The following is a 15,148-nucleotide window of genomic DNA, read 5'->3' on the forward strand; positions in this document are numbered from 1 at the left end:
GGATTGTAGTTGAGTGGAGGGGTTGGGTTTTGTGATAAGCACTATTTAAAGTTACCTATACTTAAATATATAGGTTTAATAAGCTGAATATTAGTTAGAAGTCATAATTTTCCTTAAGATTTAAGCACAATTTATTTAGTCTAGGTATTTTATTTAAAAATAGTTACTTGATTTCATTAACTCATAAATTTAACAGAGTAGGTTCCCCTGAACATTTTAAACCTAGTTAAAGAAACCTCTAAACATTTCAAGCTACACTTAAAAATTATTTTTAACAAATTGTGATTTTTTATGTGATTTTTAACAAAAATACTGTAAATGTATAATGGAACAAACTTAACGTGTAAAAATCCAGTACTTTTTAAGCACTTAATTCCTATAAAACTAATAAATCAAATCTATATATATAGTAAGTTAAAACTTTCTAAGCATTTAATCCAGCTTAAATATAGAACTTGAGGCAAGACTTCCAGTTAAAGGTAGCAGGTTAAAGACAGCCATTAAGATCTGTTCCTTTTTGTTACTCAACTAAATTGACAGTAGGGTGATTTTTTAAAAAAGGAGACAAAAAAGGACAAAAGGAGAAAAAACGAAAGGATGACAGCAACAATATTTTGGAAACTGGGCAGAAGAAGGCTTAGGACACCCAGGACACGAAGGATCCCAGCGGGATGAGCTGAGAAGCTCCAGTGTGCAGTGCAGAACTCCCAGAAGGCAGCTGGTGATATAAGCATTTCACAAGGTAGGAATACAGGTTGGACTAAAAACTGTGTCTGCAAAGTAGATTGACCTACAAGAAAAGACCTAACGTTGCTGACATTAAAAATTCTTCTAGGACTCAACTCCCCCAGGATCTTCCAGGGAAGACAACAGTTGGCAAGCCCCACTGCCAGTCAGCTTTTTCAATGCTCCGTTCTTTAATAGGAAAGCCATTGAGGTGCCTTCCTTAATTTAAGCACCAAGATGACAGTCTCCATGATGCTAAGAGACTGTCACATTGGCTGGCGTCTCGCCATCTCATACACAGAAGGTATAAAACAGCTGATATGAGAGATGCCAAGAGAGAATTTGTTTGAAGAAAGTGGTCCTCTGTCATGCTCCTACCTGCATCCCCATGTGGTTTGGGGAGAAGGCTAGAGGAAGCTTCCTCCTCATTTCAAGCCAAGTGAGGCCTTCAAGGAAACTAGTTAGAGGACCTGGCCATAGCTGGCCAGCCAAAGGAAGAGGTGGAAGAGGCTGTGTGCAAGAGGTTCACTTCCACCAGTGGAACAGCCAAGCAGGCTATTTTCTGGAAACCAGGTACGTGGTAGCTAACTCCTTGGAATTGTTTGAAAGGGGGTCTCATGCAGGTGGAACACCTGCTAATGAAAAGAAAGCCCAGAAGACACCTGAGGGGCAGGCAGTTTAGAACAATAGTATGTAATTAGACATCCTCTAGCATAGAACTCCATAGAAGAAATTCTTCCAGTATCGGAAATGAATATTGCAACAAAATAAGTCACACAGCTTGTTGACTGTTATTTGTGGTCCACCAGAAAATGGAGCTTCTTCGTTATTTCACTGGCAAAAGACTTTGCCAGACCAGAAGGGGGCAGAATACTGTGATAGCTATGGCTGGGCACTTCTTATGGTTGCCATACATTACCAAAAAAGTCCCTGAGAAGTCAAAGGTCTCTACTTTTCTCCCTTATATCCCAGTTTTCTTGAAGCAATCTGTTTGTTTCACGGTCACTCTGTGACCAAGTCCACCACAGTCGTCTGCAGAGTCTCACTGTAGGGCAGTGATTCCTTCAGAAAACAAGCCTGCTGGGCCAGTGCTAAGCATTAGCAGTTACAGTCTGAAAACAGGTAATAACGACAGTGCTGCTGCCTCATGTGTTTTCTCTATAAATGTGGCACTTTCCCTTTAATTTTGTTCAAACTAAGCTTTACTTAGAAACTTAATACGAAACGTGACTCATTAAGATTAGTAAAGGCTAAAAGTTAAAAGCTGTAAACATGTTTTAAATTTTTATTTAAAAATAAACATGTTTTACATTGTTGAATACTTACCCTTGAGAAGATCTTACAGGAAGTTCTACAATGGTAGGGTCATTTCTGTTTTGACAGATTTGTCCATAGTTTTTTTTTATGCTAAGTAACTGTAACATTGGTTAAACATGGGAAAGAAACTTCATTGTCCCCAGGTTTGCTATTTTTAGCTGTCACACAGAACAACACCTTGTGTTTAGCTTATTATTAACTTTTCCTGTTATGCTTCCACATAATCTTGTCTTACCTAACAGGCCTTTATTAATTTTATTTTCCAAAGTGAGCCACCCTGAGTTTTGACCAATATTTATTTTTGATACATTTTTCATTGAATTTATTGGGGTGACGTCGGGTGACAAAATTATACAGGTTTCAGGTGTGCAATTTTATAATATATCATCTGTGTACTGTATTGTGTTCGCCACCCTTTTTCATACATTTCCTGTGGTGATGTCTTCTTATCAGTTCTTTTTGTAAATTATCTGATAGCGTTAGAAAATTTACCAGTCACTGCCTGGAAAATGATAAATTTTCTGATTTTTTTTCATAGTAGTAATTCTTTTGAGAATCTACATGCTATAGTCTTATAGTAAATAAGTGTGACATTAAGTGTGTTATAATTTCAGTTTCTTCATCTGTTCTCATGTTCAGAGTGAAAATATGCTTCCTGAACTTTCTACCAATGAAATGAGAAATGAAAACAAGAAAAATCAAACAATGTTAACAGAAATAGGATAACTGTCTTAGAGGGTTTTTTCAACTTGTACGTCAGAATCAAAGTGTCACAGACTGCTAACGTAACTAGTCCTCTTAAAACCAGAGGCCGGCAACGTCTGGTACGTACTTTGCATGAGATTCTACCATTTGGTTAATTTCCATGTTTCAAAAGCAGGACTCTGCTATCCCAACTAATGATTGACATTTTAAGTAAACGAGAAATGAAAAAAAAAAAAAGAAAGGCATGATTGCAGAAACTTACTTCTCAGCTTTATGGATATCAAACACAGCTCCTTGTGATTCGGCCTTCGGCAGCAGTGAGCTGAGGAGTTCTCTTTCAAACATGCTCGCTGTTTCGGTGGGTTTGTTTCCACCCTGAACTCGAAATCTCTGAGGACAGACCGCCTTTGAATAGCACTATTTTTTTCTCCATCTTTAGCAGACTGTCGAAGTGAGAAGTCTACACCTTCCCACTTGTCTCCCTCTGACTAATTTTAAGAGGCTTTTAGAGCTGGATAAGACAGTGGTAGTTGAAAGAATGAAGAAACAAAGATGTGTTTTAGGTTCAAAACAGCAAGTTATTCATTTACTCAGGGAATGTTCTGGGAAATATTTAGCTCCTGAAATTTAACACATCGACAGGGCAGGAGAACTTTTAAATGTGTTGGCCCCATATTGGTCTTCAAAAGTTTTAGCTTCAGTAATTTTACATTTTCTAAAACCAAATGTATATTGTCTCACAAAAAATTAAAAAATGTTTTACAGGATATAACAAGTATTAGTGAGGATGTGGAGAAATGAGGACCCTAGTACACTGTTGGTAGGAATGCAAAATGTTGCAAACACTATGGAACATAACATGGAGCTTTTTCAAAAAATTAAAAATAAGCTACCAGAGGGTTTAGCACTACTACTGCTGGATATATATCCAAACTAATTGAAAGCAGGGTCTCACAGAGGTATTTGCTTACCTGTGTTCATAACAGATCTATTCACAATAGCCAAGCAAGCACCTTACATGCCATCGGTGGGTGAATGGATAAACGAAATGTGGTACATACATACAATGGAATATTATTGAATTTTAAAAAGGAAGGAAATCCTGTCACATTGTATACTATGGATGAATTTTGAGAACTTTACACTAAGTGAAATGAATCAGTCACCAAAAGACAAACGTTGCATGATTCTAGTCATACTAGGTATCCAAGGTAGTCAAGTTCATAGAAACAGAAAATAGAATGGTGCTTACGAAGGGCTAGGGGATAGGGGAGAAGGAAGGAAGTTTCAGGGGTATATAGTTTCAGATATGCAAGATGAAAAAGTTCTGAACATCCGTTTCACAACAATGTGAATATTCTTAACATTATTGAACTACTCAAAACCATTACTCAAAATGGTTAAGATCTCTGCCTCTCATTCTGTGCTTTTAAAGTCTCAAGTACCAATTAATTCTGCCCAGGAAGAACATGCTGGTCTTCCGTTTTCCAGGCTAAATCATGATGACTTACCCAGCTGGCTGGAATTGTGCGGTCAGTTGGGATGCACATACTTCTCTGTAGGCCGAGGGTAACCGCGTCTGAGTTGCAGCCACAAGACTAGTGAAACTTTTTGGAGTTTTAACCAGTCATTCCTATCCCAAACTTCACTGAATTGAAGAAATAGACAGCTCAGGAAGGCCAAATTATAAACTCAAGAACATGTGGCAATGTGATTAAGAATATGGGCTCAGAACTCAGCCTATACTGAGTTGGAATCCTTACTCCCCTACTAAGAGACTGAGATTTTGGACAAGTTACTTAAGCTCTCTAAGCTTTAAGCTTTCTTTCTCTCATCCGTGTAGTGTAAAATTATAAGTACTTTGTAGGGTTCTTATGAGAAATATATCAGGTGGCGCATATAAATGCTTACTATATTGCCGGGCACAAAATACTTAAATTTTGGATAATGTTGTAACTTATTTTCTCTTTTTGAAGAGATATTTGAAGCTAGAGATTTACTCTTCAATATTTTGAATGGGAAAATAAATGAAACTGTTTTAGTGAGTCTCTAAAATTCTGCTTTATAGTTACTTTGATTTTGTAGATTACTTAGTTCCTTCAAATATGAAGGTTTTAATTATTCACATATTAATGGTGTTCGTTTTTCCCATTGTTAGCATCAAACTCTACGACACCTTGTGAGGTAGGAAGAGAGTTCTGGTATGACTCTGAGGTAACGGGAAGAACGCTAAAATGGAGTTGATGATTTGAGGGGTAGTAGGTACGCTGTTGACTACCAGCTATGTTACATTGGGTACATATGTAAGCTTTGTATCTTGGGGTTAGTCTCCTCATATGGAAAATTAGATTAATTTCTATTAAAATCTTGAAAGTAAGTTAAATGTGATCACTAGTAATCATGCTTACAAGAAAGTATGTAAACCCGAACATTATACAGATGGAAGTAATAAGGTCTTTAGAGTTATTGGATAATTAAAATGCCCCATTAGATTATCATATATATGTACATACATATGATATTATTAGTAAGTCTTCATTGTAGAATCATTATCTGGGGCAAAAAAGTGTTAGCTAGTTACACGTAGGTTTGCCTTACTGGGTGAAAATATTATCTTTGCCTTATACATGGGCCCAAACTGCAAACTCAGCCAGACTCTTAATTGCTTAAGCCAGCAACTTGGCTTTGGAATAGGCTGTTCTTAAAATCCCATTCTGGTTACTGCTTCTTCCAGATTCCTATACTCTTTGAGCCTTTCAAACATCGACTGAAATAAAGTTCTAAATGATTTTAGTAATAGTGATTTCCCCCCTTTTTCATTTAGAAATAGATGCCACATAAAGATGGAAGATTCGACAGCTGCGTAAGGGAGGCCATGTCTACGTAACGATCCTCCCATAATAACTCACCAGGCAGGAAAATAGTCATTTAGACACGATATTCGATTTTAGATGATCAACAAAGACATCAAGTATAATTGAGGGATAATAAAGACAATGTCTAACATTTAAGTGTTTTTTTCCATGAATGACCTTCTAAGTAATTTATTTACATGCTTTATTTAAGTTAATCTTTATAATAATTTTGAGGCAGATATGTCATATTAATATTATATTTAAGAAAACTGAAGTATAGAGAGGTAAAGAAACTTGCCTAAGGTCACACAACTAGTAAGTGACTGACTCAAGGTTGGAGCCCTTCCATCTGACTCCAGAGCCAGCGAACTCACCAGCGGGCTTTACAACATTCTTCCCTGAGCATTCAGAGAAAATCAGAGGTGCAAAAACAGTAACATATTGAATAAATTATGGTACAGCTACAGGTTATGTTAATGCAAGCATTAAAATGATATTTAGAATCACATTTCAAAGATGTGAGAAAAATGTATATTATCAGATTTTTAAAAATGCAAAACTATTCAATTATGTAAAAGTCTCATGAAGAAGAGCCACAAAATAAATGCACCAAGCTCTTAACAATGTTATTTCTGGCTGATGGAATTATGGCTGATTGTTACCCTCTATATATTTCTGTGTTTTCTGAACTTTTAAAAAAAGCACATTTTTAAAAATCAGAAATAAACAGTACATGTTATAATTATTTTAAGTGCTAGATTCCATAACCCATGGTAACTGCTGTAGCAACATTATTTTCATGTACAAGAATCTTACATTTTGTCCATGATAGTTCATAGTTGGACAACCTGGCACAGTACTTGGGATAATTGGACAGATGCACCTTAGTTTAAGGTGGATAAGAAGTTAAGCAGCCTCTTTTCTTCAAGGGCTCTGTGCCAGAGTCTGCTGCTTTTTTCCCTAATATCTGTACTCATCTTATATAGCGACAGAGAGTTTAACTGGGTACTACACTGTCCGGCAAAAGATTTTATCTCACTGCCTTCCTTGGTTCTAAGTGTGGCCATGAGACTAATTTCTAGCCAATGAGAAATGAACAGAAGCAAAGTGAAAAGTCCTGTGTCCCCCCTACCCTGGCTGAAATGCAGATGCTGGAGTGGACACTGGAGATGCCTTTTTAGACCAAGAAATTGGAGCTGAATATTAAGGATGCCAACAGAATTAGCAGTCTCTACCCTTGATGCTCAAAAACACGCCCAAGACTACTTGCCCTTGGACTGTTGTGTGGGACAAAAATAAAAATCTTTGACCTTTATTAAAGCAGCCAAATTAGTATCCTAACTGCTGCTGCTTTGATCTAGCAGAAGCAGCGGGATTCAACCGATTACTTTTAGAAGATTAGCTCACCATTATTTACACCAAAACTAAAACCACTATATTTAGTAGACATTTCCCAACATTTACATAGGCGACCTTAAATAACCCATTCTATATTCTAATTAGTATAGCTATTTGAAAGTGCAGAGTTCCATGCCACTTGAAACCAGATGTCCCAGAAGCCATCTAAAGTTCTTTTAAAAATAAGTTCCTTTTGTTTTTCAAATTAAAAATCACTCATTACACGTCAGATGTGTCAGACTCAGTTGCTGGAGGAGATTCAAAGCCTTTATTGGGAGAATGCTGGGAGCATTTCAGGCCACATGACTTTCCACATTAGGGCTGAAATGAGGGTCAGGTTCTCAACTGCTCACAATAGAACGTCCGATTCCACAGCTTAGGCATAAAGAAACCTTGCCTGACTTCTAATGGTACAATGCCGTCCTGTAGTCCCTTCTTACAACACTGAGTCCTGAATTGACGGTAACAGAACACTGCTGAAACATTTAAAATGGCCTTATTCGAAAGACTAATGGATACATTAGTAATCTATTCCAGATTGTCCAAATCATGTCTCCCATTCAATTAAAAGATCAGAAAACAAAAAAATGTATGTAAAAATTTAGTATATTACTGGTGTTTCTGACCTAATCTAGCAGAATTATTACTAAATACATTGTCTATGTTAAAGTTGCCCTCTTTTTTTTTAGACAATACCCAATTCAATAAACGTTTCCTTGAATTGAATTTCTGGAAGTGACTGTGTGTACGTATATGTGTGTGTGTGTGTGTGCGCACACGCACAACCCAGTGTTTCCCTTTAGTTGTAGCTACTCTGGGGGATACCTGTCCTTTTAGCCTACCAGCACGTATTTTTCTTACTCTTGGTAACAGCACTCCGACTCCCGTGCTGGTTCCACCCCTCGCCAGTGCAGCCACGTGCCTTAAGGGTACTAAGCTTCAACTCCAAGTTAAAAGGAGAACCCATGGATCAGGCCTAGGTTAATGGGCATAGCCCCATATCCTGCCACATTTGTCGAGATAAGGGTGGGTAAAGGGCTCTAAGTTTGATACATCTAGAAAAAGCTCAGGATTTTTGTCGAGAGTGAAAAAACCTGTACTGTTCTTTGCTGAATGCGAACGAGATAGCGTGCGTGAAATCCGGGTCCTGAAACATTCACAGCAGCTGTATTAGATCAGACATCTAAATGGCAAAGAAACCTGAATGTGAACAAGGACGATGAGGTGGGACAACCGCACAGAATTAAGTTAGCACTGAAGAAGCAGAGTCAAGAGACCGAGAGAGCGTGAAAACGGGTCCTTCCCACATCACTCACGTAGATAGATCGGGCCTGATCTCAAGGCTGCTTACCTCTGTGTTTCAGTCACATGCACCTCTGGATCTCTCTTACTGTTTAAATTTATTTGGAATAGTTTTGTTGTTGTTTGTAACACAAAGCATCCTGAGAGAGGCAAGAAATTAAGACAAGTTCAAGCCTTAACTCCAACACTAATTTCATTTCAGTTGCTGATAATGCCAAATCCCTCTTTTAGCAGTGGTCCTTCATTTTTAAAACTTAATTACACAATTTTACAGTATGTTTACTTCCATAAACCTCTGCAGACCCTTCTCACATTGCATAGGAAAGTGGTGGGAAAGAAACCTACGTGAATTCTCTGCCTACCTTGAATCAGGCATTTAATGTACACGATCTTTTCTAATTCAAAATTGAGAAGACAGGGTCACCATTAATAGCTACAGATAATGAGGTTCAGAGAAGATAAGATTCCCAAGGTCACATAGCAGTTAATTCAGCTTCCGGGACTCAGACCTCTAAAGCTCAGCCTCTTGCCATTGAACCAGCTTGCTCTGGATGAGTAAAAAATCCCAAACAAATAAAAATCAATGGAGATTATCATTTACATGTGAGTTGTTGAAACATTAGACACTGTCTGTCTCTATAAATGTGTCCAACATTTTAAGAATTAAAGTTTTGCTTCGGAAAAATTGAGAATTTTTCAGGCCATTTGGAGATAACTTCAATGTCTCTGAAATAAGGCAGATATCACTGACTCTTAAAAATGACAAAAACGTAGCCCTGGCTGGTGTGGCTCAGTGGATTAACTCAAACAGGAACTGAAAGGTCGCCGGTTTGAGTCCCTGTCAGGGCACATGCCTCAGTTGCAGGCCAGGTCCCCAGTTGTGGGTGTGCAAGAGGCAACCAACTGATGTTTCTCTCACATATCTATGTCTCTCTCCTTCTCTTTCTCCCTCCCTTCCCTTCTCTCAGAAAGTAAATAAATAAAATCTTTTAAAAAGTGACAAAAATATGAATGTACTAATGTGAACATTCTGACACTAGTAACCATTTTCCTCCCATCTTCACCTCAGTCGGAACCACATGTTTCAAATGATTCTCTGTCAAAAGAGCTATTTTCAGATTTCTTCCCCCTCTCTCTAAGCTAGCCAGAGGCCCACAGTTCAAATTTGTGCCTATTGTTAAAGCGTGATTCTTGGCCATTCTTCTGCTTTTCTAGTGTGATATCTCCTTTGATTTGGGGGGGCAAGTTTCTTTTCCACAATAACCTTCCTCTCCTGTGGGTGGAGGTGAACCTCTTTGTCAACTTTTACGTCATTCTCTTCTAGCAAGCGCTGAAGTTCAAGTTTCCCCAATGTTCTCTGAAAAACCTGTTTAACTTCTTTTTTTCCCTTCTCTCTCTAAGTCTTCACATTGTCACCCAGTTTTTCCCCTAACTGCTCATGTTAGCCACTGTCCCTCTTTGAGCTACTTCTTAAATAGCAAAATCATGTCTAAAGCTCTTGGTACTCATTAACTGAGCACAGCAAATTGAGCTCTTTGTAAAACAGAAAGTACAGAGCCATTGGCCCTGCACTTCCAGGGCCATGTAGTCTAGAAATACCTTCAAGGGGGGAAAAAATCTCAGGTCTGGAGATGCCGACACAGTGAAAGCAGCATTAATGGTTTTCCCGAATGTCAAAGTCAGAGAACACAAGGAAGCACAACTGGATCTCATTAGATGTATTGTTCACTTAACAGTGGATGATAAAAATGTGCGTAAGAATCGTGGCTGGGGGTCAAACTCAGATCAAAGCCTCAAAGCCGCTCCAGGACAGCGGCAGGATGCAGGAGCCGCGAACATTATGTAAGGCCACGTTCAGCAGCAAAGTGTCCTGGTTATTTCAAGGCATTTGTGCCTGGAGATATAAATAATAATCTATTTACCTTGGAAAAACAGCTCCCACACAGACGTTCCACATTTATTACCGTGAGCGGAGAACACTGAACAGCTACAAATACTTCACAAGGTTTTACAGTGTTTCTGGGCTTCAGAGCAGTTTGGGATTAATTTAAATGGGCACTGTCAAACTCCCCAAATGTGAAATATGATTTACTGAAAGCGATTTTAATGTGGGAGGGTAGAATGTTAAAGCGAGAATATTTTTGTGAACGTCAATGGAATATTTATAGGAACTTCCCGGTCATCTCTCCTAAATTAACCAAGTTAGTGAAACCAACATGACAGAACTCTCTTTACACTATTGTAGCAAGATCGTGTCCTTGCTGGGTAAGAGATTTGTATCTCAGAAAAAGATTCTAGAAAGGTATCCCAGGCTGGTAATGTAGCATGCAGAATGGGTATTCTCAACATAGAATATGCAATAATCTGCTTTTAAAAGTCATTTTTAAATATTTTTCAACATAATAAATACCTAATACTAATGAGAGTACAGGTAAAAGGTCAATATCTGTTGACTGAATTGGGGATCGACACTCTTTTGAAGAGCAATTTGGGGTTATGTAATAGTTCTCTGAAATTGTGAATATATTACTTGAACTTGGCAATTCCACTTTTGAGACTATACTAACAGAGTCATAAAGAAGAAGAAAGCCACAGGTTTGTTTGCATTGTTGTTGATTAAAATACTGTTATAGGCTAAAGCGGACAAAGTCCCCAAATGGCAAATCCAATAACAGGATCAGTTGAGCAAGGTGTGCGATACCTGTACACCTGAACACCATCTACTCATTGAAAATGATGCTGCAGAATCATATTTATTGGCACAAAAATGTAGAGACTGTACTAGGTTCAAACAGTAGTGTGACCAGCATGTTCTAGATGCTGGGAAACGGCACTGAACAAATCGGCGCCCACCCCACCCCAGCCCTGCAGAGCGCGCGCTGGGGTCTCACCTTAGACCCGCACAGCATCAAGCCGTTTTGTTAATGTGCGTACATGGTTACATGCAGTTTGCCAATCTGGAAACTTATACAAATTAGTTCTCTCCAAAGAGTGTGTTTACGTTTCCTTTCTTCCATCTGTTTACATTTTTTAGTATTTCGTATAATGCACAAGTAATCATGTTATTTTTCATTTAAAAAATTGGGGCATACAAGAGGCAGTACTAACAATAAATCGGTGAAAGGAGCGATGAGAAAAAGCTCTCTGCCATACGGGAAGCATGCCAAGGCAACCCAGGCAGAAAAAATATGATCTTGTCGGTCTTATCTGCTGTGGCTCTATATTTATCCTCCCTCCAGGACAGGGTCCAGGACTGTGACTTTTTCTGGAAGGATCCGAGGCCGGAGGCCAAAAGATTGCATAGAAAAGGCAGCTTTTAGATTTCTAAAACGACATAATAAGAAAAGGAATACAACTTATTGAGGACTTGGAGTTTTAACTACTTCCTTGTCTATCAGAAATCCACGAGGTAGGTGTTCTCCACGTTCCATGTGAAGAGTCTCAGATAAGGGGTCTCATTCATGTTCACACAGCCAGGAAGTGAGGGAATAAGATTTGATTTCATATCTGGGTCCAAAGTCAGTCCTTCTTTCATTGACTTGGTTGGCAGGGCAGAAGAAAACAAGATATAATAAAGTCAACGACCTAAAGAGTCACAGACCGTAAGGTCAGGAAAGGACAGTGTGGATCAAGTGTTTCAATTTCCTGATACAACAGATGGGGACACAGTGACGCTGGGAGGCTAAGAAACTCATCCTGGGTCACAGTCCACCAGCACTAGGGAAAAGGATCATAAAATAGCATTACTTGAATCATTAAGCAGTAATTCTGTTTTCTTTTGGCGATTGTTCAGTGGCAGCGAGCAAGTTATTCAATGATCACACATCGTCCCGATAGAGCTTCCATGCAATGAATTCCGTTTGCATTTTAATTGAAGATAGTTTGTACGCATTAACAAACTGGAATGGAGAGCCATAGAAATTATTTTAAAAACTATTTAGTTTTCATTAACTTTATCCACTCTTCCTGACTACTTTGTATTTCGGAGGGAGGCCTCACAGACACAGCTTTCCAATTAGGCAACATATTTACTATTTTGACAGACAAACATGAGCTTCCAAATGTTCCCTGTTTTAATTGCATTTGTATTGGGTATTGAAATGAATTTTGGCAGGCCAGCTCCAGAGAAGTAATTCCTTATTTGGAGAATTTATCTAGCAGTCTGCTCATAGGAAACAATAAAAACAAATGAGCCAAAAAAGTATATCTGGACTCACCCCTCATCAAGGTGAGCAGAAAATGAAAGTCAGGGCGTCGAACTCAGCATCTCTCCTAAAGCATACGGTGCAGACGAGATTGCAGAGCATCCCGTGAGGCCATGAGTAATCTTTTTGAGCCCGAGGAACTTACCTGAAGTGTTTGGTCTACCTGTCTTGAATCGAATACATTCAACACTATGATATCTCTAGATGCATAGCAAACCTTTGTAAAAGACAAAGTTCCCTCTTGCCTTTTCTCCCTGCACCCAATGAGACAGAGATTTGTGAATACACAATAACCTCATAGGAGGTGAGACAGACAAGTTTTTAAGTCAAGGTGTAGCATAGTGAAACAAAGGAGGGGGGCTAACGATGAATGGTTTGATCAGAGAGGGAATCTAACTTGTCATGGACAATGACTTTATTTTCCAGCCTGGACTCATCCATATTTATGTTTTTTATACTTTGGTTGGTAACCTGACACCTCCTATTTATTTGGTTATTCAAATTGTTTCAGCTTTGGCCATGGAGGCCTCTTTCAGGTTGCTTCTTGCAACCATCTGGCACACCCCTATCCTTTTTATGTACTTACTTTTAAGTAATTCCTTGCATTTCAATGCTGCCAGTTGCTTTGGTCTCATCTTGTATAGTTACTGGAGTGGCCAGTGACTGTAACACGATCTGGAGCCCAAGCCATTCAGGCTGGCACCCTGCTCAGGAGACGGGACTTCCAGAGAAAGCAAGGGCTTCAGGAGAGTCCCTACAGGTCACGTGGCAAGATTCAGGGCAGGCACCACCTCTGCATGCCTGCTGTCTGCTATCCTGGCCAACTCTACACAACTGTAGAAGTCAGCGGGTCATTTGGGAGCATCAGAAACTGGCTGATGTGTGAGGTTATGCAAGGACGGCCTCTGAGGAAAACCCTACGCAGCTTATAGGGCAGAAAACTGGTAAATATTTCAAGTTCGCCTTAGCAAGCTGAAGTCCTTCTCTTCACTACTCAGGCCAGTGCCCTTTTCAAATGCATTTCTTTAAACACTGGATGATGGTCTGTAGCCAACGGTTTTCCAATTTCAGGACCAGTAAGAATCATTTGTCTAAAATGCAGACTCCTGAGCTCCGCCCCAGAGATTCCAGGTTTCTCCACATTCCTCCAGTTTTATGTTCCTCAGTGTTTTAGACACATGTTGCCTTTTGCAATGGGGCATGTCTCTTCCACTTCAAGAATTACTTATTTGGGAAAATCTCTACCAACTTTATTTTTATTTTCTGTTATGTGAAAAACAAGGCTCTTGGTCCCACTTGACAAATATGATTGTTATAATATCAAAATACTTCATATGTTCTTTCCAAGCTACCCATTACTACCGTCTGGTCCCTAATTAAGTACTGTTGCCCTATGCCTAAGAGGTATTTATATAACTTGTGTGGGTTTTCAATGGGAGTTCACTGGAATGTGACACAGGCAGGTACAAGCAGCACCCCTCGTGCCACGATGTCAGGGGCACCTGTGCTAACTGCATGGTGAAGCATATTAATGGTATCAAGAGACCTGGGGCAACACGGGCAGGAAGACTATAATGCGGATGGGGCAGAGCTAACTGTCAGCCAGCATGTAGCAGAAATACTTTTATATGGCTGATACACAGCTGTTGCAGCAATGCCCCCGATAACCCTCTCCCTCGTTGCCCAAGCTCCCCCATTCAGCCCCTCAGGCCAATGGATGATCCAGGAACTAACGGATTAACATGACCTGGCAGGAGGCATCTGGGCTGGTGATCCAGCCATACAATTGTCTTTGGTGGGTCCAAGCCTCTGCTGAAGTGTTAGCTAAATATTTTGAATGTCATCCCTGAATACAGGTAAAATACATAAACATTCACAGAAATCAATTATTTTGATTGAGCCAACTGTAGAAGCATGAGAACCAAGAGGGAGCTCAGATGAGACCTGAGGAATCACTCAGCTAAGTGTAACTTAAATCGCCAACTCCAAGAATTGTAAGCTCAATAAAGGTTGCTATTTTAAGCCACGGGTTTTGGGGTTGTTTTGTTATGCAGCTGTTACATATCAGTTAGTTACATAACTAACTGATACAAAAGGGTCATGTGCTTTTACTTCCCAGAGTGGTGTCTTCAGGAAGGAAGTTTACCCCAAGCCCATGTTGTAGAACTAGGAGCTCATCCCTCAGGTAATTCTCACAGGAACTCTATGAAGTGATAGTTATTTTCACTCTACACATGAGGAAATGGACATTTACAGAGGGGAAATGACTTCTTCAAAGTTAAAAAACTTAATCTGGTAAAACCAGAATTCAAAGCCAGTCACAGATGACTTCAAATCCCTGAGGTCAACATCTGCAGTAACATGGAACATACATTAGTTTCCTGATATCTTCAGTTTTCAACTCAGTTTCTGAGCTAGTTATGTTTACATTATTCCTTTTGATTTTTTTCTTTATCAGGATGGAACTTTTTCTCTTAAACATAAAAACAGGCAAAAAATAGTAAGACAAGTCACAGCAAAGATCCCTCTTCGTAGGAGGATTCTGTCGCTAATATGAATGGCATTTCACTACGACACAGAACAGCAGCTCTTCCTCATGACTGGAAGGGTCTGTTCTTGCTGAATTTTCATTTACCTCAT

At 39.2% G+C, this 15,148-nt stretch overlaps 1 protein-coding gene across 8 annotated transcripts in view; it reads right to left on the bottom strand.

Annotated features, from left to right (window-relative positions):
- OXR1 (oxidation resistance 1) overlaps window positions 1–15,148 on the bottom strand; it is a 359,160-nt gene that overhangs the window by 131,009 nt on the left and 213,003 nt on the right. Inside the window, exon 1 of one of the 8 annotated variants that reach the window (XM_045204931.2) lies at window positions 3,011–3,280. The exons of 6 other annotated variants lie outside the window; for them this stretch is intronic. The gene's annotated coding sequence lies outside the window, so the exon portion shown is untranslated. Of the gene's footprint in view, window positions 1–2,052; window positions 2,073–3,010; window positions 3,281–15,148 lie in introns of those variants that run through there. One more of the 8 variants, XM_053929511.2, reaches the window with a different exon arrangement.

This window comes from Desmodus rotundus, chromosome 8 (genome assembly GCF_022682495.2).
Source record: "Desmodus rotundus isolate HL8 chromosome 8, HLdesRot8A.1, whole genome shotgun sequence".
In the NCBI taxonomy this organism is placed as follows: Eukaryota; Metazoa; Chordata; class Mammalia; order Chiroptera; family Phyllostomidae; genus Desmodus; species Desmodus rotundus.